The sequence below is a fragment of the Lichenostomus cassidix genome, chromosome 18 (genome assembly GCF_008360975.1).
Source record: "Lichenostomus cassidix isolate B80296 chromosome 18, HeHo_3.0, whole genome shotgun sequence".
NCBI lineage: Eukaryota > Metazoa > Chordata > Aves > Passeriformes > Meliphagidae > Lichenostomus > Lichenostomus cassidix.
Genome location: NC_139498.1, coordinates 1,502,284 through 1,524,875, shown reverse-complemented (window position 1 = coordinate 1,524,875; position 22,592 = coordinate 1,502,284).

Here is a 22,592-nt window from a genome sequence, read left to right as displayed (position 1 = left end):
TGAACTGACTCCTGACTCCTCAAACATTCCCTCTGGAGTCTGCCTTTGCCTCTCTCCTGGAGCTGAAGGGCTGAGGGAGGAAATCCATAAATCCCAGCAGTGGCTCCACCTGCCCTGTGAGAGGGCTGGCAGATCCCTCAGGGATGCTCCCTGCTCCAGCACCAAACCAGCTCCAAACTGCCCTAACTCTGCCGATTGTCCCTATTTCCCAGCTTAGCACAAGCCCTGCTTTGCTGCCAAAGTCACATCATCCGCAGGGGATGGGCGAGGCAGATTCCCTCCCCGCAGGAACCCGGGCAGAACTCGCCCTGATGAACAGTGAGATCCTTATTTCCTGGTTTAATAATGCCCTTTTTATCCAACAAAGGGACAAAGGGCCATTCAGCAGCTGCCTCCACAGGCACCGTGTCCCAAATTGTCCCCCCAGAGTGACAGCGAGGAGCAGCCCAAGTCTTTCAAGTTCGGTGAGGAGAACTCACCCTGTTGGGGTTCTTTTGAGTTTTGGGGACTAGGGGGACAAGGGATGTGAGTGATCAGGGTTTGGGATCTTGGGGTTTCACCCCTTGAGATTTGGGTGTTTGATGTCTGAACAGGAATATTGGGGTTTTCCAGCTCTCCCCAAAGCTGCGATGGAGAAAACCATTGAAATGCTAATTAAGTGACTCCCCTGCAGTGTGAGGAAGCAAAGCCAACAGAAAGCAGAGCTTCTGAGAATTCCAAGGAACTTCCCAAAAAGCAGCGATGAAAGCAAGCTCCGAAAGAGCTGAGACAAACTCCAAAAGAGCTGAGACAAATTCCAAAATACCTGAGACAAACTCCTGGGGGGTGGGAGGAGAGGGAAGCTGGGTGATGCCAGCACAGGGCTGGTGTCCTGCAGAGGCAGCCCATGGCAGGGCTGGGACATTGTGACCTGGACAGTGCAGGAGTCCAGTCCTCTTTCTCCACCCACTTGGGCCAAAAGAGGAGATGGGGTTGGATTCCACATCCCCGTGGAGGGCAGCAGGGTGGATCAGCTCCTGGGAGTCCCAGGGTGTTGGAACAATCAGCATTTCATTTTTAAGGCATTTCAGCTTGAATTACTCTACACGTGAAGCTGAGAAGGATTTTCCTCATGCTGCTGCTGCTTCCTGGTTCATCTCAATGCCTCAAAACCCTTTGGAGACTTCCAGCTCCAAATACTCTCTCCAGCAGCAGATGGATAAAATATCAGGCAGAAAACGATGTGTGGCTGTTGGCAGCAGCCAAACCCAACAAAATATTTGCTTCAAAGCAGGAAGAAGGATGGCGTGTCCAGCTGGAAAAAGCAGGAAATGGCTTCTAAAAGAGTGAGGGAAGGGGATGGAGCAGGAGATGATTGTGTAAGACATGATGTTTCAATTAGAACAGTCCTGAGTGATCACAGCAGTTCATGAACTCGTGTTGTAGGCAGACTGGAGGGGTTTGGGTTGTTCCTGTGCATCCCCAGGGTGTTTGATGGGCAGGTGAGGAAGGACTTGGGCTGTGCAGCAGCTGAGCCAGAAACACCTGGGTGTCCATGATCCTGGTGGGTGCCACTGGCATGAGGATGGAATCACCCCTCCTGCAGGGCTTTGTGCTTCTCAGGATGAGTTTTGGCTATTTGGAAATAGCAGAAGCCATCCACAGCAGTAATTTCCATGGAGAGGTCGTGGGGTGGCTCAGAGAGGGTTGATGGATGTCAGTGGCAGGCTGAGGGTCAAAGGCAAACCATTCCCATTTTGGGGCTTGCTGGAAAGGTTCTTCTGGGTTACTGTGGCTGTGAAATATCACAGCTTTGCTGCAAGAGTTGGCACTGCCTGGCACACCCCTGTGTCTCCCAGGTAAATGGATGCAGCTTTGTGAAATTGAAATCCCTATAAATAATCTGCTCTTGGCAACTTCCTTCCTTCCTTCCTTCCTTCCTTCCTTCCTTCCTTCCTTCCTTCCTTCCTTCCTTCCTTCCTTCCTTCCTTCCTTCCTTCCTTCCTCCCTTTCTCCCCTCTGTTCTCTCTCCATGGCCAGCTGAGGACATCTCCTTGCTGGCACTGCCTGCTGGCACAGCCACAGCTTCCTCCACCCACAGACCTTGGTTTTCTTTGGCCTCATTGCGAGAAATTCATTTCATGTCCCAAATGCAAATCCTCCCAAGGGTTCTCAGGACGCTAAAGAGGAATTCAGAAAGAATAACAAAAAGAAGCAAAGGAGGGGATTTTTTTGTTTAATTTTTTTTTTTAAATTTTTTTTGTTTAATTTTTTTTGTTTAATTTTTTTTTGTTGTTTTAATTTGAGAAACAACTGGCCTTGGATGTGCTGTTTGTGTCCTTCTCAGGAGAGGACAGAAGGCTCCTGCCAGCATCATGTCAAGGGCTCCACCACATTTCACACGAGGATCTGTGATTGCCTCCCACGAAGGACTGAGGAGCCAGAAATGGGCTCTGCTGAGGAAATGGTTGCACAACATCTCCTCCATCTGATTCCTTGTGTTCGCAGAACATCCATCCCCTGTCCTGGGGCTTTCCTGGAAGCTGAGGGAGAGCATTTGCCGGACAAACAGATGGGGACTGACAGGTTTCAGTTAACTTCAGACATGGAAACCCAAAGAAAAGAAAATTGGGAGAGAAGGAACCCTTTTTTTGGGAAGAAATTCCGGTTTTTTGGTTAAAAACCTGGATGTAGGAATAGAGAATGAGGGCTCTGGGGAGGGAACAGGACCAGCAGAGGCTCTGCTCACGTGGGAAAGCCCTGGGGACACAGCCCGAGGATGTCCCGGCAGCTGCGAGCTCTCCAAGCTGGGCTCGTTTCCCTTCGCTCCACAGCAAACCGAGAGTTTGTGCCTTTTTGTTTGTTTGTTTGTTTGTTTGTTCTCCACGCGAAAGGAATTCCGCCCAGCGGCTTTCCCAGAAAGAAGATGTGAGACCTTTCCTTGCTTTCCTGGCAGTGATGAATCACCTCGCTGCTTTTTGGGGGTCCCGGGGCCGGGGGGGGGGAGGTGACCTGGTGCGACATCCGCGCTCGGGCTGTGCCACCTCCTGGTGACGGCGGGCGGTGCAGCCCTGCGTTGTTGCATTTCTGCATCCCTGCATCCCTGCATCCCTGCATTTCTGTATTTCTGCATTTCTGCAGCTCTACATTTCTGCATCCCCGCATTTCTGCATCCCTCCATCCCTCCATCCCTCCATCCCTCATCCATCCATCCCTGCACCCCTGCCCAAACCCCAGCCCCCCTCAGCTCTGCAGGGCCAGGATGTTCTGGTTTCGCTCCCCAGCTGCCCCAACCCGACTTTCCCCCCCAGCCCCTGGTTCTGCGGCTCGGCACCGTTGGGTGGCTCTGGATCCAGGCCGGTGGAAGGAGGAGGTCAGGAGGCTGGACCCGGCTGTGGGCACGGCTGGTGGCCACGGGAGTGCAGCAGCCACCGGCAGGGATGTTCACACCTTCTCCTCTCCGTGGTGAAGCTCTGACCTCATCAGTGCCACCAGAGCTGGGGCAGGTTTGGGGACAGAGGGATCCTGGACTTGCTTTTGCCAAAGAGATCTCAATATCAAATATATCGACTCGATACTGATGGAAGAGAGAGGAAAATTTAATGAGTGTTATTCCAATACATCCCTCTCTCTGCTCCAGTGGCAGCTTCGTTGAAATACTGCTTTGCCCATGGCAAGGAGGTGTGGAATTAGATGATTTTTATTCAACCCCAAACCATTCTAGGATTCTGTATGATAGGAAGGTATCTCAACCCTTCCCACTGCAGTTTGGGATTATGGCTCTCTGCAACCCTTAATCCCTGCTCAGCTGAGGAGAGAGTTTCTGCTCACTCGTGCCTAATGCTGCCAAATCAGACTCTCTTGTTTTGCAGTCCTATCTCCCCATCCAGTCCCACACCAACTGCCATAAATCTGTGCCTCTTTCCCCTTGGAGGGGCTGAGGATGCTCCCAGCTCAGGGCAAGGAGGAGCAGCTAATTGGCACGGAGAGAATAACAAGTGTGGGCGCAGATCCGAAACCAGGATTGATTTAGGGAGATTTTCTGGTTATTATCTACTTAGGAACAGAGGATTTGTCGGAACAGATCAGAGCGTTTTCATCAAATCTGGCATTCTGCATGCAGCAGAGACAGTGAGAGGAAGTTCCCAGGGGAAAACTCTGGATTCTCAGGATTTCAGGTGCAGAGCTGTTGGAAAGGAGAGCAGAGGCAATGCTCAGGGTAAAACCAGCAGCAATGTCCAGTCCTTAGACTGGAACCAGTAAAGGCACCTCCAGGCTGAGCTGACCTTGCAGGATCCAGCAGGAGAACCCCAGGGCTGTCAGGGGTTCTGGGGGTGGCTGTCCTGTCTTGTCCTCCCTGCCACCCTCCAGACCTCTCCTGCAGAGCAGCTCTCAGCCATTTCTCCTACAGTCATGGATTTTGGGGCCATTTCTCCTCAAATCATGGAGGACAAGCTCTTCCAACAGCATTGACTCCTGAAAGATGCACCTGGGCTCATCCAGAGTTGTCTCACCCTGTCTACACTCCTCTGAACTCCCTAATTCTACAGCTCCTGCTTTAAATCTTACTTTTCTTGCCTTCCTCTCTGCTGGAAGCCTCTGGGTTTTTTTATATCTATACATTATACCTTCTAAAATGCATCCCTTAATCCCCAAAACTGCACCCAGCAATGCCCAGAGATTCACGACTGGAAGTGTTTTCCTAGAGAATGCCCTTTGCAGAGCCAGCAGGGTCAGAGGGGAAGGAAAAACAACACACTCCCCTGATCAATATTTTTTGAAATAGGATTTGAAAGCAAAGCATGAGAAGCCTCTATCTGGTTTTAATTTCAAATGGAAAAAAAAAAAAGAATATGGCTATTAATATATGGTAATGTTACTCCACTGGAAGAACAAAGTGTAGGTAAAACCTGCAGGCTTAATGAGGCTCAGGAAAAATCAAATTGAAAGCAAATCTTTGAAAATCTCTAGGTAATCTGTGTTCCATTTATCACGCTTTGGCAATCAGAAAGTAAAACCAGGCTTAACAAAATGAAGAAAATCAAACAGGCTTTTTTTTTTTTCCCTGCTGCTCTAAAATCCCAGAATGTCCTCATCACAGAAATGGGGGAAAAAAGGAGGAACTTCTGCCCTCCTGCTGGAGCAGAGGGAATTTAATTGTACAGGTTTCTTCCTGTGTGTCTGAGATGATGATGCAGGACTGGAATTTTTTAATGACAATATTGAAGCTCTCCTTGGCGACACCGAGCTAAAGCAGCAGTCCTGTCCTGGGGAAATAACAATGGTTTTTAACAAGCTGAAAACAGAAAAAATAAAAAAAAATGGCTTCTCTTGACATCTCCACCTGGCCAGGTCACCAGCACAGGCTGGGGACACGCTGGGGACACTGCTGGAGGGGGAGCACAGCGGAGGAAAAGCTGTGGGTTTGGGAGGTTCTTTGGTGATTCCAGAGCCCTGAACCTTCCAGACATGGGAAGAGGATCATGCCATGACCCCTGGAGCTGCCAGCCTTGCCTCTGCTGGGATGTTGGAGCAGCACATGATGCCACCCATGGCTTTTCCATGCCATTTCCATGCCATTTGTGCAAAGCTGGGCACAAATCGCTGGGTGACCTCACCCGCTGTTTTTTTCCTTTTCCTCCACAGCTCTCTGCTGCTTTTCCTGGGAGAATCCTCATTATTTCTGGTTGATCACACTCTGCTCCTGCCCAGCTCACCCGACAGCCCAGGCAGGTCAAACCTGCAGCGCTGAGATCTCTGCGAGCACCACCTGATTAAAGCACATTAAAAAAAAAAAACAAACCAGGGATATAAAATTGCCACTGCCCACAGAATCAAATTAAATTAGTTCAGCTCAGCCTCCCCCATCTTTCCTAGGTAATAAAACCATTCACTCTCCAAATATGGAATTTCAGGTGTGTGGGAAAGCAAATCCTTGAGCTCACGTGGAGAGTTCAGCCCAGTGAGGAATGGCCTGGGCTCTCTGTTATCACTAACTGTTATTTATATGACCCAAAAATTATATGTATATGTATATGTATATGCATATGTATATGTATATGTATTTAAATATAAATATAAAATAAATAATATATAAATAATATATATCTAAATAATATATAATAAATATATAATAATATCTATAAAATAATATATATAATACAACTATGATAAATATAATCAAATATAAATATAAATAATACATAATAGTAGAAATCATATGTGATACGTAATTATATAAATATATATTCTTTATATTTATAGAAATTATATCTTCTATATATTTATATTTATATCATTGTTGATATGATAATATAAATACATATTATTTATACTTATTGAAATTATATATTCTATATATTTATATTTATATTTATATTTATATTTATATTTATATTTATATTATTGTTGCTATGCTATAATAATATAAATATAAAAATAATACATAACTTAATATATTTATTTTTCTACAGAGAGCCCAGAGGGTTAATGAGAGAAGCATCCCAAGTGCACCAGGCTGGTTAATGAGCGTTTCTCCCGCAGGTGAGGAGCTGTGATGAGAACATTCCCTGCTCCAGCAGCACTGGGAGGTGACAGCCCAGCCAGGAGGGGTTGGGAAATGGGGTGAGAGCAGCAGCTCTCCTCAGCTGGATTGCAGCTCCAGCCAAGTTCATCTGCATTTATCTTGAGCTCATTAAAATCAGTTGTTCTGTTTCTCGTTCAGCCAGCGCTGCCAAGATCAAGAATTAAAAATTGATGAGCCAATGTCCCTGGAAAAAAAAAAAAAAAACAAAAAGGAAAAAAATGAAAAAGGTAAGTTCGTCATCCAGAGCAGCAGAGATTTTTAAAATAATTATAAAAAATGTCTGGTGACTCCTTTGGGCTTGACACTTCCTTGAGGGGTGGGAAAATGTATAAAAACTGAGAACATTAGACAATTATATTAGTCCAGAGGCTGGAACTGCTTGGGGGCAGCCCCAAAAATGGGGAAAACCCAAATTGTGAGCCACAGGGGAGAGAGGAGCTCCTTTGGCTCCCCATGAGCCTCAGAATGAGTGTCACTGCTGCAGGGACAGCAAACAGGAGGTGCCAGGGATGCAGAGCAGCACCAGGAGGGACATGGAGTTAACAACAGAAGTAAATAATGACTTCTTAATTCTGCAGGAGTGACAAACTGGACGTGATTTTTAACTTTCTCCTAATTAAGGTCACCGATGACAATGGCTGGAGAGCTGGAGACAAAGGTGATAAACACCATTGATTTGAAGCAGATGAGAACCTGGGCAAGGCTCTCCAGGAACCAAAACAAAATCCTATTTCAGAGAGAGGCAGAGCCCTCCCAGCCCACCAAAACACCCCCAACATCCAGCGGGTTTTGCTGACCCAGCCTGCAGAGATCCTGCTGAGCTCTCTGGGTCTCTCCCCACAAAATCTGCAGTTTTCCCTCATTAAAAGCCACCATGTTTACCAAGTAAAGCTCGAGCAGGAAAACATGGAGCAAAGCCAATCCCAAACCCACCCTGAAAAGGTTGGGATTAACTCCTTTAGAGCTGAGCAGAGGTCGCTGCCTGAAGGGGAATAAATAAAGCTGGGTTGGCAGTGATGTGGGTATTTATAGCAGGCATTCATTGCCTTCAGCATCTGGATAAATACCCATTAGCTTGCAAGGTGATGAATCAAGTATTAATTAACCTGCTGGGAGGAAAAAAAAAATAATAGGGATATTAATGTTTTAAAAGGAAGCTTCCAGCTGAGGGGGGGAAAAAAGGAAGAGAGCAAAGCTGAAGTTTTCAAATAAAACCTTATTGTGCTGGAAAGGAGCAATGGGCAAAGAACAGAGCAGCTGGATGCACTGGCTGGGAATGGCAGGGTCTGCTTTGGGAACTGGGAAAAAAATAAAATTAAAAAATGCTTTCCTGGCGTGTCTGCAGAGCTTGAGGGTGGAGAAGGGTTTGGAGTGACAATTTGATGGGCACTGGTGTCGGAGCCAAGCTGTGCCAGCACGGAGCCACTCCCACCCTGGCAGAGAGGGAAAGGGCATTTATCACCTCCAGACAACGAGGCAACAACTGCTTTTCTGCTCTAATTTCCCTCCACAGGTCCCTTCTGGCCCCTCTGGGGGTGCAAGCAATGAAAACCTGGAGCAAAGAGCAGGAGAGCAGCAGAAGGGGAAGGACATGCTGTGATACACTGAATTGGGAGGAAACCTCAAATTCCACTTTCCCTCTGTCCCACTCAGGGACCAGCTGGGAGAAAATCTCCATTTTTTGGAGTTCCTGCCAAGCAGCCACAGCCCAAGGAGACCAGCAGGGCTCAGCTCAGCATCTGCAGGAACATCACAGAGAAAAGGGAAATATTTCTGAAGGATCAGACTGTTTTCTGGGCAAAAACACCGAAATGAGATGTGACATCAAAAACTGGAGGGCGAAAGGAATCCAATTTCCTGGTGGCAGAGGTACAAGAGCTGCAGGCCCAGCTCAGCATCCAGAGCCCTGCTTGGCTGCAGCTTCTCCTCTCTGCAGCTTCCAAGGGATGTAAATCAGAAGTTTGGAGTGATTGTTCTGCAAGCTGAGACATCTGTCCTGCAGTTGAGGAGGGATGGTGCTGAACAAAGCTCAGAAATCCTGTATTTAACGTGGTCTTCAGGATCAACTTGGTTTGCCTGTGCTCCACCCATACAAACCCAAATCTTTGACAACTTCAAGCTCTTTTTAATTTTTTTTTTTTTACATAAGGAGTAAAAAAGCATATGCAGTCCTCCTTTTCCTGCCCATTTTTAGCTTTTTTTCCTTTCCCTCTGCATATTCCCCAGCTCTCTACCCACACATAGCCACACTGCAGACAAACTACCCTAAAAAAAAAAACTGAGAGAGGTCTAAAAAAACAACAGTAATCCAGGGCGTCATCAACTTCCAGAAATGCAAACCGGCTTAGGAAACCACAACTTCTTGCTGTTGTTGTTATTTTTCCTGAGGGATTTTTTACAATCTCGTTTTAAGGATCGGCAAGGAAGGAATTTGCTCCTTGCTCACCCTCCTCAATCCCCTCCTACATCCAGACAACATTTCTCGCCAGCCTCGTTCAGCTCACATTTCAGGGCAGAGCAAATGTTTGTGCACGGAGGGGGGCAGGGATGATGAGTCAATTAGACACCTCATAAAAATCTGATTTAGAACATTTCTCAGCCCAGTGCCCCCCTGGCAGACAGGGAAAGGTTTCCTGCAGTGAAACCTCTCCCACCCGGCAGTAAATGTCACGTCTGATGAGGCAGCTGCTGCTGGAAGTGAGAGACATCCTCACAGCTGAATAAATCCCTCTGCCAGGAGGGTTTGGTGCCATCCCCACTGCTCTTCTGGTGCTCCTGGTCAGCACCTCCTGTGCTCCTGTTGAACTCAGCCCTGGGGTGAGCTCAGCCCTCTGAACCCCTGCTGCTGCTGCTGTGCCCATCAGCTGTCTGAGCCACCCAGGAAATCCTCAGGGATGAACCATTTGTCACCCCAGTGCCACTGGGAACCCACAGCAGCCTGCAGTGCCTTCCCAGGCAGGCAGGGAGGCACAGGGTGGGTGGGAGGGAGGGATGGCATCTCCTCATCCTCCCTGCAGATGGGCAGAGCCTCCTCTGTCACCTGCTTCCTGCCACCCTCCTCAGCTTGGGTGGCACCCAGACCACCCACCAGTGGACTTGCACAGCTTCAGTGGTGCAAAACCTTCTCTTCATGGTGCAAAACCTTCTCTCCATGGTGCAAAACCTTCTCTTCATGGTGCAAAACCTTCTCTTCATGGTGCAAAACCTTCTCCTCATGGTGCAAAACCTTCTTTCCTAGAGCAAAACCTTCTCTCCGTGGTGCAAAACCCTCTCTTCATGGTGCAAAACCTTCTCTCCTTATACAAAACCTTCTCTCCGTGGTGCAAAACCTTCTTTCCTAGAGCAAAACCTTCTCCCCACAGTGCAAAACCTTCTCCCATAGAGAAAACCCTTCTCCCCATAGTGCAAAACCTTCTCCCATAGAGAAAACCCTTCTCCCCATAGTGCAAAAGTCTCTCTCCTCATTCAAACCCTTCTCCCCGCAGTACAAAACCTTCTCTCCATAATGCAAGACCTTGTTTTTTCAATCAAAACCTTCTCCCCTCATGCAAAACCTTCCTTCCTAGAGCAAAACCTTCTCCCCATAGTGCAAACCCTTCTCCCACAGAGCAAAACCTTCTCCCACAATACAAAAGTTTATTTCCTAGAGCAAAACATTCTCCCCACAGTGCAAAACCTTCCATCCCAGTGCAGCCAAGCTGGCAATATCATCTAAATGTATCCATTCCCCCATGCATGAAGTGTAATCTGAGAAATTACAGTATTTGAGGATGGGTTTTGATTTTATGGGTTAGCCAGGAAAATGGAACAAACAATGCTCAGCTCTGGCCTGTTGGAGCAGCATCTTTCCAAGCAGAGCACAGCACTGCAATATTCATACCAGGAGACACCAAGTCCATATTAAAAAGAGCTGAATGTTTAAAATGCCCCTGTAAACTCGGTTGTTTCATAACCAGCAACCCTGCAGGGTGCAGCCAAGCTGGGTGGAGGTTCCAAAGCAGCACAAAGACATTTCTGGGGCTGCATAAACTCCCTGTGAAGCCACAAGGCAAGGCAGCCAGTGGCTACTGGGGCCAGTGGCCAGCTGGACTGGGGTGAGGAATGGTCTGGCAGTGCTGATCTCAGTCTGGAGTAACCAAAATCACAGAGCACAGCGAGGCCATGGGATCCATCAACAGCTTCACACTCCTCCCACAGCTGAGCTGCTGGTTTTCTTTGTAGGGCAGAGGATTCTGTGGCACCAGTGGGGCTTTATTGCATTTTTCTCCAGGTAAATCTGCCCAGTTTCGTGGCTGGGTAAAGTAACTAAATTCATTATTGAATCAAACTGGCTTGGATTTTTATTTTCCTTTTCTGCAGTGAGCCCTGGGGACACTGGGAGGAGTGCAGGCAGGAGAGGAGCTGTGGCTCCAGAGCTGGGCAGGATGATGTCCATGGGGTCAGTGCCCATGCCAGCAGCCCAGACCAGGGACAGCATCAGCCACGCCAGGAATCACCAGCCATTCAGGCCTAATGCAGCTATTTTCCACTGAAATTCCATTTTTTCCACTGAAATTCCATTTTTTCCTTCTTTCCCCAGAGCAGTCCAGCCCCAGTGAGTCCTGGTCTGATCTAAACCCTGGGTTTCTCACTGCCTGCTGGAAACAGCTCATCCCAGAGCAGCCAAATTCAGGGCAAGGAAGGCTGTTGCCCTTGGATCTCTCCTCTGCAGCCAAGAAAAGAAGGTAATGGTGACGTAAGAAGAGAGTGACCGTTATTTGCCATTGAGCTTCATAAAAATGTGAGGAAAGATGCAAGCATTGTAATTAAATCCTGGGAGCAAAAAAAAAAAAATGTGTACCTGGCTAGACTGCAGAGAGATGAACTCATTACTTCATCCACATCTCAGGCTTCTGCCTATTTTCCTCTGTAACAGAGCAATCCGCTTGGGCTGCAGACAAGGGCTTGAAAAAGCAAATAATCCTTCCAAAAGAGCCAGGCCAGCACAATTCCTCCATGGCTGCACTGGGAATCCTCATCAGCCACGTTTCTAGGGAGACTGATGGGCAAACACTGAGATCCCAAAGGGCAGAGGTGCCCAGTTTGGGGTGGCAGGAGGGAGCTCACTCCAGATTTTTCCAGCAGCTGCCAGATTTTTCCATGGGTTGCCCAGGTTGGGTTTTCTGCTGAGGAGCACCCTGGGTTTGAGCTGCCCTGTTCATCTCAGGAATGCACAGCTGCCAAAGCCAGGCTGAGCTCCTCCTGCAGGATGTGGCTGCAGAAGTGGGGATTAGTGCCCAAGCCGTGGGGCCAGGCTGGGATCCTAGTTTGGGATCATATTTTGGGGTCACATTTTAGGATCACATTTTAGGATCACATTCTGGGGTCACATTTTGGGATCACATTCTGGGGTCACATTTTGGGATCACATTCTGGGGTCACATTTTGATAATCCCAGGTGGTTTTTCTCCCAGGGAGAGAATCCCATGTGCCTCTTGCTGGCACACACAGCCACATCCACCCAGCTCCCTCCCCAGCCAGATGTGTTTAACCCCCACTAAAACCACCCACATCCTTCAAGTGAAGCATTTCCTAAGCGTTTTATCAGAATTTTGTGGCTCGAGGCACCAAGGTGGCCCAGGATGGCACAGCAAAACTCATTCCACGAGCAGCTGAGGCTCTTGGGCAGGTCAGTGGGATGGTTTTTGCAGGGAAAACAGTCCCTGGGAGCTGGAATTTCCAGGACTGTGAGAGGCACAGAGGTTCAGCCCTGCCAAGGCTCCTGCCTTCCCCATCCTGCTGGGAAGAGCTTGGCTGCAGCCCCAGCAGGCTGACCACAAGCCCTGTCTGCAGGAATATGTTTGCTAGAACACTCATTCACACTGCTGCTGGCTGGGAGAACACAGATCAGGCTTTTTGTCAAGCAAATCCCATTCCAAGTGTCTGGGAGGACAGGGAAATCTGCTTTGAAGGGTTTACAGTTCACTGCAGCACTTTATAGCTGCAGTTGTTTCCACAGCCAAGTCCAGGAGAGGCTGTGAACAGGAAGGAATTAGGCACTCATGCAAAGACCATTAAAGTCAAGGGGAATCTTTCCATTGACTCGAGAGGGTTTGGCTCCCAGCCCTGGGTGTCAGGGTCTGTTGTGGGGGATTTAGAGCAGGAAATGGGAGCAGGACTTTGCAGGATTTCTCAGCTTTTGGGGTGGAGTTCTGCACAGAAGGTTTCTGTGCCCATTTCCCTGCATGTAAATTAAGAAGTGACTGCTCCTCTGAGCTGCAAGGCCCTCACTGACCATCCTGGGCACCTCCTCTGCCATTCCTGGGGTGACAGAGCTCATCCAGAATGGATTGGAGCAGCACATTCCTATGGAATTCCTATGGGAAACAAGATTTCTGTATGGCCCTGACATGCCAGCCCTTGATACATAACCCACAGCTGATGTGTCAGCCCAAGAGGCAAAAATACCCCCAACCAGAAGCCTCAGCAGGTCTGAAAATCTTGTTAATCCTGAGCTTAAACTCACCCTGGGAATGAGCCTCCCCCGGGGATCCAGGCAGATCTCACTGATTCCAGCAGTGAGTGTCTTTTCAGGATGCCTTGACAGGATTTGACTCAAGAGTGATGTGCTGACCCCAAAATCCTCTGTGGGGTGGTGGTCTGAGTGCTCCCTGGGGGAACAGGAGTCTCCAGCAGCCTGCAGGGAGAGGCCAGAGCAGGCAGGTGGGGCTTTGTGCTCCCCCAGGGATGTGGGGTTGGGAAAGGAGCTTCCCCACCACCTGCTGCAAGCTCCCCAGTTTGGAGGGCTGAGCTGCCAGCTTTGACAGGAGCTGGGGTCTCATTAACATGACTGAGGCTTTGGCACAGCGAGGTTTCTCCACTTGCATTTCCAGGAGGCTGAGAGGCCGTGGCAGCAGTTCAAGGAGGGAGGTTTTGCACCACTGCATTACGAAGTCTAGACAGTGCTGGAGCCCTGCAGAATCCCTTCTCCCTGCCCTCGTGTGCTGTTTAACACCCAGCAGCATTCCTCAAGCTGGGAAGTATTTCATTCTCCCATTCAGACAGACCATTTTGCAGCACTGTCTCTCCTAAAGCTCCAAAGCTTTAGGAAAACAGGAGTTGCCAGCCCTGCTGACCACATGCCAGCATGAACTCTTGTTGGACCAAACCCTGCCAGGCTGCTCTGAGGAAGGAAGTGGGGAAGAAAAAAAATTTTTCAACCGCTTAAATCCTATGTTTTCATTCCTACCTGGAATGAAAATGGCAGCTTTGGAGCAATTCTTGAAATGACTGCTTTTGGAAGATTTAATTCCTCTCTCTTCCTCCCTCTGAGCTGACCAGGGAAACTCATCCATCTGGGAAACCCAGCAGGCAGGGCTCCCTTCTCTGCTTAAAGCTGCCCAAGAGGGACTTAAAAATATCTGCCACCAGCCCCAAAGGGAGCAGGAGACCTCGTGAACCTCAACCCCAAATGAAAACAGAAGCAATTCTGATTTATAGGAAGATGTCTGTTGGTCTTCAGGTGCTAAATGCACTTCCATGATTTGAGGGACAACTTATGCTGGCAGAGCATTGCAGCAGCTCCTGAAATCCAGCCTGGGGCAAGGCTGGGGGAACTGGGACAGGAATGGGACAGGAATTCTCAGGAATGGAGATGAAATCTGGGCAATGCCTCCCCACCTTCAGCTGTTCAACCTGCAGCAGATCCAGTGGTGTTGCCTCGGTCCTTCAGCAGCAACTCAAAGGAAGAAAAATGTACCCAAATGATGCTTTAGAATGTCCAGGCTGGCTCTGGCAGCCCAGGGAACACATCTGTGCTCTCCCTGAGTGGATTGATCAGCACCCAGGGTTGGTATTACCACATGCCAGATGCTGGGGAATCATCTCCCACTTACAGCAATTACGAGGATGTCCCAGAATCCAATAAAGCCACTGAGAAGAGGAGCAGCTGGTGGTGCTTGTCAGGCACAGGGAGATAAATCTGTGTAATAAAGAGGTGTGATTTTTTTTTTTTCCCCCTTGAGTCATCATATGCCATTTGGCACTGGATATGTGTGATTCCTCCTCCCTCCCTCCCTCCATGGTGCTCCTGGGGAGGAGATGAGCTGAGCATCCATCCTTCCCCAGCAGGGATGAGGAGCTGCTCCCCTTCCTCTGCTCTTTCTCCTGATCCCCTGTTCCCATCAGCATCCCCAGACACACAGCAACACTTCCCACCATCCACAGCACCTCCAGCCTGGCAGATCCCCAGGTGAGACCTTGTCCCTGTCCCTCACCTTGTCCTCTCTATGCTCCACAGCTCCAGATAAGAGAATCAAAGAGTTTGAATGGGTTGGGTTGGAAGAGACCTCAGAAATCATCTCCTTCCACCATCCCAGCTTGCTCCAAGCCCTGTCCAGCCTGGCCTTGAACACTTCCAGGGATCCAGGGGCAGCACAGCCTCTCTGGGAATTCCATCCCAGCTCCTCCCCACCCTCCCAGGGAAAAATTTATTCCTAATATCCCATCCAAACCTTTCAGTTTGAACCCATTCCCCCTTGTCCTGTCCCTACAATTCCCCATAAAGATTCCCTGTAGTTTCCACACAACCTTCTCCTCTCCAGAAAACCCACAGCAAACTCACATTTAAAAGACAAGCAAAGCAGTGAAGCAGTGAAGGTTTCTCCCCACATGAAACCAGCCAAAAACTAATCCCAGTGCAGAGGGAACACTGTGGATTACACAACACTGATCCCATCTAGCACAAACACACGGCTGAACAGCTCCTTAAAAATACTCCATGGATGATTCCTGGAAGTAATCGCCAGTAAATTTTATTCGTGGGGAAGCGCAGCAGAGCTGAGCTATATTTAATAGTGGAAAGAAGATAAAAGTAATCTCCAAAGGTCTGAAAATGCAGACTCTGTGCTTGGATATACTTCAGTACATCCTCACGCTGTAAATGCCAGCCCAGCTCAGGGATGTTTGTCTCGGTGTGGGCAGCAATTCAGGGAATATTTGGTTTTCAGATCAGAAGCAGCCATTAGAGCATCTTCCCTGAGCTTCTGTTCACCACAAGCGAAAATATTTCATCCAATAACTGGAGAGGGTTGGAGGTTTGATAATTTAGAGCTTTGCAATGAGTGACATTGCCCAGGCCAGGGCCAGCTGAGCCTGCAAAGGCTGCTCTGTAATTCACTCCCTGCCCTCACCAACAAGCTTTATTCCCATTTTCCTTCCCAGAAACTTCTCAGACAACGCTGGGGAAATGAGAGGAGGGAGAGCAGCGTGAAGAAAAGTCAGTGAGCAGCCAGTGGGGACCCTCAGTGCCAGCAAACATCACTCACTGGGACCATGAGCCCTGCAAGCTCCAGCAGCCACAGTGAAAGAATTCCAGAACTCAGTGGTCCTTGGAGAATCTGCTCCTTCTTTCCATTCCATTTTCCTTTGAGCTTCTCCTTTTCTCCCCAAGTAATTTCCTACAAACCCCTGAAAAGGAGCACAACCAGCATGCTGTGGCAGCAGCAGCCAGTGAAAAAGAGCTGAGCAGCACCAAAGTCACCCAACTCACTCAGAGAGTCACAGTGTTAACACTGACATAATTTTACAAGTCGAATTTTATGTAAATTGGTGCTCACTGTTTACTTTTGGTGAGATTAAAATGCTTGGCATCAGCTCCAGGTTTGCAGGGCTGTGAATTCAATTTGCAGAGGGCACCTGGGAGAGAGGGGGATGGTTTTATTTCCCAGGGATTAAAACTGCTTGTTTGGAACATCTTAAAGACTGGGAAACTATGATTTTGGATCCTGGCTTGTGTGAAAGATGAAGTTTAAAAAAAAAAATTACATTTGGGGTCAAACTCACCTTATTCCTTTCAAGAAGCTGCTGTTTTTCTTGTTAAACATTTAATTTTGACTATTTCTGTGTTTAAAATCTGCCTGTTTGTGTCCCCAATCCCTGGGCTGAGTCCTCCTTCTATTGCTTGGCATCTTAGCACAGAGCTCGATGAACTCCATGAAATGTACTTTTAATGTCCCCACTAGGGGACATTAGAAATGGGCTTTAAAGTATGAATTTAATGACTTCGGATGAAATTGAGTTCCTGCGCAATATCTGACTCTAAAAGCGTCTGTAAATATTTAATCTATTCATGCAGGGAACAGAGCAAAGAGATTTTGGGGGAAGGGAAGGGAAAGGGAAAGGGAAAGGGAAAGGGAAAGGGAAAGGGAAAGGGAAAGGGAAAGGGAAAGGGAAAGGGAAAGGGAAAGGGAAAGGGAAGGGGAAGGGGAAAGTGAAAGGAAGCCATTTCCTCCTATCCTGTCCTTCTCACATCCCCTTCTGCACTGTAACTTTTCTGTCACTAATAACACGAGAAGCTGATTATGTGAGATCCCACAATGAGCAGAAATGAACAAATTCCCACCTCCCACTCCAGCCACGTTCAGCCCTTCCTCCCCACCACCACCCAAATTCCAGCAGGCTCCTAACCCACAACAGGGCTGTGGCCAAGCCCAGAGCTATTTCTGCATTGTTAATGCCCCTCAGAGCCTCTGCCAGCTGACTAAAATCCAGAATATAACAGGAGAAGCTCAGGCCAGACAAAGAAAGAGCTCAGTTGTCACCTTATTTTCAAGGGCATTTCACCCTTGTGCTTCAACCACTTAACTGTGTCTCCAGCTAAAGCCAAACATTAAAATATGAGGAAAAAATCTCCAGCTCTGAGGGGATGTGGGTACTCAGGGATCCAGCAAAATGACAGCAACCTCAGCTATAATTACTGCCCTGTAATCTGCATGTCATGAACGAGTTGGGAATTCTGCAGTAGCTGCAATCACTGCTCACAGTTTGATGGGGAAGATGGGCAGCAGCTGAGTGCTGTGGGAATATTCATTTTTGACCTTTTCCTCTCACCAGAGCCTTAGCATTTTTCCTGTGGAGGTCCCACACCACAAAAAGAGGGAAGGAGTGCAGGGTCTGCCTCTGCACCCCCCAAAACCACCCCTCAGGTGGGCTGGGGAGAAAGGTGGGTGATTTAGAAAATGAAAAAAACTTTAACCACAACTAAAATCGAGGGTTTTCTCCTCCTGTTCTTTGAGCCATTTTGTTGGCAGATGTTTTCAAGAGCAAGGACAAGCACAAAACCCCCCAAAAGCCCTTGTAGCTCCCTGGAGAAATGGGATTCTCTGGAAATGGAAATTCCAGCTGAATCCGTGTGTGAACAGGAATGGAGAGGAATAATTCCCTGTGCACTGACTTTCACCAATGGCCTGGAGACTCAAATCCGTGTTCTTTCCAAACAACTGAGATTTCCAGCCCATCTCCTGTGATGAGGGAGAACTTCCTCAGAATAATTGAACTCCTCAAACTCCCTGTAGCTGCAGACAGAGGAGTCAGGCAGCCTCCTCCACAGAGGGACACAATGCCTAATTACTCCTGAGACAATCATTAGCTACCAGAAATCAATGCTGTTGCTTTCCTCAGAGTATTTGCTTTTGAGGGTGAAAGTGTCCCAACTTCCATCACAGCCTGCCATGCCCCAGACCTGCAGATTGGCTGTTTTCTTCTGTCTGCATGGACTGCTTCAGGCTGAGAGCTGAAATCTGGGATCCAGCCGTGATTTTCCCATCACTGGAAGGAAGCACAAAGCCCTTCATCTTCTCTGGTTTGTAAACAATCCTTGTCTCATCCATTGTCATGCTTCTAAATTATTATACATTATTTTATTTATTTATTTCTATAAAATACATTATATGTATGTATATATCACATATACATACATTATTTTATATATATTATTGTTATTATTATTCTAAACTATTATCCCATCCCAGCCCTCAGTGATTTTACTGAAAATCTGGGGGGCAGAGGAGCAATTTCAAGATTTGGAAAATATTACAGCAGCTTCAGAGAGAGGTTGAAACCCTGGGTTTGGGGTCCTGGCCCAGCCAACAGCAAAGGCAACATCTGTGCCTCTTCCCAGCCCTTCTGCCTGCTTTCCACTGCACTGCCTGCGAACCATAGACAAATAAAATAATAGAAGTTCCCCTCTTTGAAAGCCATTAAAATAAAATAAAAACCCTCTGCAAACAATCTGCGTTTTATCTTCTTAATGGCTCCAAAGCCTCCACTTGTCTACAAAAACAATTTCACTCAGCAAGAGCTGAAGAATATTCCTTTCAGAAGTTCCACGGAGACCACAGCACAGTTAACTACCAATAAAAGCAATTCCACAAACCAAACCCTCATTAAACAATGTGAGCACACAGCCCGGCGTGTTTGCAGATGAGAAATGCGATTTGCTGTCATTTAACCTCTAGTGACACTGAGCTGCTCCCTCCTGCAGCCAGCCAGCCCACTGGGCAGGGATTGTGTTGTTTTTATCTGGGAAATCAGATCCTGTAAGCTCAGCACCAGCTGAGCCTCTGCCCGGCCAGCCAAACAGCCCTGGCGTTGCCCAAGAGGTCAGCGCCGTGTTCTGGTCAGCTCCAGGACAAACAGCAGTGTCACCCACCCTGCAGGGACAGCCCTGTCCCTGAGCAGGTCACCAGCACCCTTCTGCAGCAGCTCTGCTTGCTCACAGCTTTCCCAGGCTCCAGGGGTTGATGTCCATCTGTTGGGTTGCAGATGGGAGCGCTGGGAGCACCAGAGCTTCTCAGCAAGGGCTCTGAGCTGCCCCACCACCCTGGAAAGCATGTTTTGGGGTGGGATTGACATGGAAAGCTGCCACAGCCCTGCAGGGCTTTGCTCCAAAGCAGCCCCAGGGATGCTCAGAGGCAGAGAGGGAGGGGAAGCAGAGCTCTGCTGGAGGACACTGCCCTGGCCATGACAGCACTCACTTGGACCATGGAGGTGCTTTCCTCTGGTTTGTGCTGAGCAGAGCAAGTTCGGTGCCAAGTGGGATGGGAACCGCCCAGACTGCCGAGCTCTGAGCAGCTGGGAGCTGCCGAGGCCAAGGGATGAGCCTGGAGCAGCCGGGAGAGGTGATGGGAGGAGGGAAAGGAAGCCATGAGCTGCTGCGGGGATGGGGAAGTGCTAGAAGTGTCATCCCTGGGGCACCTCTTCCCTTCTGCCTCCCCTGTCCCCCAGTGAAGGAGCTCCTGACTCATTCCTGCTTTGTGTGTTCTGAAACATTTCCTTTCTTACCCTATAATTGCGTTTTTGTACCACAAAATCCTCTGGAGTGAACACGCTTCCTCTGTCAAAAGCCTCCTCTGCAGTGCAAGTGGAGAGGCACTGATTGCCCTGTCAGGGTCTCCAGGGCTTTCCTCTGCATTGTTAGCTATCAAAAATGTGTTCTTCATTTAAACACTTAGCCCAAATATTTCATTGTTAATTACAAGCCGAGACAGAGCGTGGGACAGCCCAGGGCAACAGCGAGAGCTTCTCCCACCAAACCTGGGGAGAGAACTCACACCATCCTGGGGTGGCAAAGCCCCAGCCCTGGGGGTTCAGGCAGAGGGGAATCCATCCTGGAAAAGGTGCTCCTGTAGGAAATAAATGTGTGCCCAGGGTGGGAGATGCTCTTTGGGGACCAAAAAAATAACCATCACCATCACCATGCAGGGAGAAGATAAGCTGGTGCTCCACTGGACCAGGAGCAGGAGCAGAGCTGCAGGGTGAGCTCCTGGCCTGTCTGTGCTCAGGCACATCTCAGTGAAGCAGGAAATCCAGAACTTGGCTCCTCCAGCTCGGATTTTTCTCTCCTTTGTAATGTTGTGTAGCTGTCTTGGTGTTTAATCCTCGTAATTAATAGCAGTGAGAAAGGGATAATTCTCATCTCCTCCCTTCTGCAAACATTACAATCTGCAGGGTGGGACCAGGGCAGCTCTGCAGCATTTCAAGTAAAAAAGACAAAAAGCAGCAGACAGAGGCACTTACCTTTTGGCAAGAACAAGGCGTCTCTAAGGAGGATGGGATTTAAATCCATACTGTGTGAAAGAATTTAAATTACATACTTACAACTCCAAATATTGTAAGTTGCATGTCTGGAAAAAACAAGAGGAATATCCTTTGTTTATTAAAAAATGACTTTGGAAAGGACCTGGCTGGCTCCTATCTGAAACAGAAAAGAAGTATTTCTTAACCTGAGATGTCATCATACATTTATTTAAAGCTTTAATGATATGTTTGGGGACATCATCTGCGCCTGAACATTTCTCCACTGCAGTTGTCTGGAAGAAGGAGCTTTTTTTTTCCCCCCATCTTTAAATAGTAAATGAGGCCAATTATCTCATGGCAATTCCAAATGGTAATTTGGTTCCGCTGTAGCTGTCAGTGGCCTATCAAAGCAGTATTTCCAGGTTAATTTTAGGAACACATCCATCCCTTCCAGCAGGCTGGGCTGAGCTCTGCTGAGCCTCGGGGTGGGAAGTGATGTCCACCAGCAGCCCAGGGACCCCAGCTGGGCAGGAGCAGCACAAAACAAGAAACCAGAGCATGAGGAGATGCCCAGGAAGGTGTGTGGGACAGTTCCTCCTGTCCAAGGGGCTCCAAGCCATGGATGAGCAGGGAAGCATCACTGGGTTGGCACTGTGGAGCATCACTGAGCTGCTCTAACCAATAATAACAGTGATTTTGCATTGCAGCCTGTTGGGAGCTGGCAGTCACCAACGCTTTGGGAAGGAGCACAGCACTCCAATTTATTACAGATTAATGGGATTGATTTATTATTTTTTGTTTCTTTCTAATTAGCCTCATTAGAAGCCAAACAATCTTCCTGCAGAGCGTGCAAACAACAGGGACACAGGCCCAGGCACTGCTGGTTCCTGGTGCTTTTGTCCAGAATTAGCGTTGCAAACCAGGGAAGATTTATTAATGGTTCCTGGGAGAGATTAGCAATGGGGAAAGAGCTCAGGGAGGATTAGGAGCCAAGCAAGTATCAGCCAGTTTTCGATGGAGTGTTTGTCAAAAGTTGCTTTTGGAGCTGGAAGTGTCCATGAGTGCCCTTCAGCAGGCTGGCAGCCATGGAGCAGGGCTTGCTCCTGGTGATTCATCCGGCTTTGCTGAATTCTGGGGTTTGTTAGCTTCAGCCAGCTAATCTTTTTTAAATTAGGTTTAAAAAAAGAAGAAAAAACAGAAGAAGAATCCTGTTGTTAGTCTCAGGGTGTTGCTTAACACTGGTTTATGATGTCACTGTTTGGGGGAGCTGCCACACCTTTTGCTCTCCCCTAAGCGACCCGACCAGCAAGCTGGCACTCATTTCCCCCCAATTTACCTCCCGTTTTATGTGCTGAAAGCTCCTTCCCTCCTCCTGAGGAGGATCAGCTCTGAGCCTTCCCATCCTGCACCCCCAACCCAGAGCCTCTACTCAGATCTCCTGCCCTCCCAGTGCCCCCCAGGCCTCCCAGCACTAAAATTCCCCCTCTCAGTACCTCGTATCTGATTTAGAGGCTGAAGGGATCCAAGTGCAATCATTTTACCAGATTTGTCCCCAAAGGGCACAGAAGAGGGGCACAGCTGGTGTCCCCAAAAGCCAAGCAGAGTGAGGAGCTCATCCCTGTGAGCCTTGCTGGCCACAGCAGCACCAGCTGCAGTTTGTGCTCACAATTTTTGCGTGGAAAACACATAAAATTTGGTATTACAGAAAGGAAGTGCAGAGCAAAACACCCCAAACCTGAATCCCAAACTCATCAAATATCAAAAGACTGAGGAATTTTGAAACTGCATGTCTGAAGGAGAGTGAGAACCAGCTGCCACCTTCCAGAGATCAAAAGACCGAGAGGAGAGATGTGCTTCAGGTCCCTGCAGCCACATCCCAGCCCAGGGGGTGTTTTCTCTCCCCTCCTGCATCCAAGGAGCACCTCAGCCTGCAGGACAGATGTTCACAACTCCTCTGCTGTGTCCAACACCCCATCCCAGCACACTCCCCTGCACCCAGAACAGAGCACTGCTCCAGCCAGCTGAGAACATCACCGACTTTCCCCTCTTTCTGCAGTTTATTTTCTGTTCTCCCTTCAGCACAGAGCCGGAGCCAGGCCAGTCTGGTCACGCTTCCCCTGTGCACAGCCAGTTCTCTCTCCTCTCCTCTCCCTTGGCCCGGCGCTCTCCAGCCTGTCCCTGCCGGGCTCTC